Source organism: Oryx dammah, unplaced genomic scaffold (genome assembly GCF_014754425.2).
Source record: "Oryx dammah isolate SB20612 unplaced genomic scaffold, SCBI_Odam_1.1 HiC_scaffold_9309, whole genome shotgun sequence".
Taxonomy (NCBI): domain Eukaryota; kingdom Metazoa; phylum Chordata; class Mammalia; order Artiodactyla; family Bovidae; genus Oryx; species Oryx dammah.
In genome coordinates, this window is record NW_024078830.1 from 111 (window position 1) to 1,229 (window position 1,119).

Genomic DNA, 1,119 nt, shown 5'->3' on the forward strand with positions numbered 1-1,119 from the left:
TTTCTTTGTCCAAGGAATTCCCCAGGCTAGAATATTGGAGTGGGTTGCTATTTCTTTTTCTGGGGAATCCTTCCTACCGAGGAATCAAACCCGGGTCTCCTTCATTGCAGGCAGATTCTTTACCGACTGAACTACAAGGGAGGCAAATAAAGTACATCTCATTGAAACATAAATCTGTTAGAGAACTAACATAGAGTAAGAAACACTACAAACAACTCACTTTTTTTTAAAAAAGTCAATTGTAAGCGAAACCACTCAGATGGTGTTCTCTCCCTCTTACTCTCCCAAAAGAAGAGAAGAACGATCATCAATGGCCAATGGCAGCTGCAGAAGCAGCACCAAGGACCGGCTTCACGCTCAGGAGAGAACACTGCACCTCCTCCTCGTGGTTTCGGGTGCTCTACACGATCAGAGAAACTTCTCTAGTAACAAACTATAGAAATGATCCCTGAAAGTATAGTCTTAGCTTCCACCCCCAGCCGCTGCCGGGCCTGTGCTAGCTGTGAACTTTACACTGAGGGCAACCATTTCCCCACCACTTTGCCATTTTTTCTTCTACTGGGAAAAAAAAAAACAGAGCTCTTGCAATACAGCTTTCAAATGCTGTCACTTATCAACTCATTTGAACATTTTCACTGAAAATATAATTTAACAGTTTTTAAAAATCAAACTTAATTTACATAATACAGAGTGACAGCCAATCACAACCCTAGTCTTTAAAGCCCAGGAGGCATTTGCTGCACAGATTGACTAAAGCTGCCCTGCCCCTGAAAGCCTGAGAACCTAGCTGATAGCACTGATTACTCAACCTTCAGTCAGTTCAGTTCAGTTCAGTTGCTCAGTCCTGTCTGACTCTTTGCGACCCCATGAATCGCAGCATGCCAGAGCTCCCTGTCCATCACCAACTCCCGGAGTTCACTCAAACACACGAGCGGCTGCATTCAAGCCTCTCCAAGAAGTTAGACTTTCAAACTGTCATAAGAGGTCACCATGACTGAGGCAGAGACGGGGACTGGGTGGCTGACAACCAGCCCTGGGAAACAGAACCTTTGAGGTTTTGCCATAGGATTGTACTTCCTGTTCACACTTTCTGAATTTTTAAAATAAAGCTGACTGCTG

The 1,119-nt window shown here is 44.3% G+C and overlaps 1 non-coding gene across 1 annotated transcript; it reads right to left on the reverse strand.

Annotated features, from left to right (window-relative positions):
• Positions 1-250: 250 nt before the first annotated feature.
• LOC120860118 lies at positions 251-464 on the reverse strand. The gene has a single exon (XR_005720246.1). It is a non-coding gene; the product is annotated as a small nucleolar RNA U3 (small nucleolar RNA).
• Positions 465-1,119: the final 655 nt, after the last annotated feature.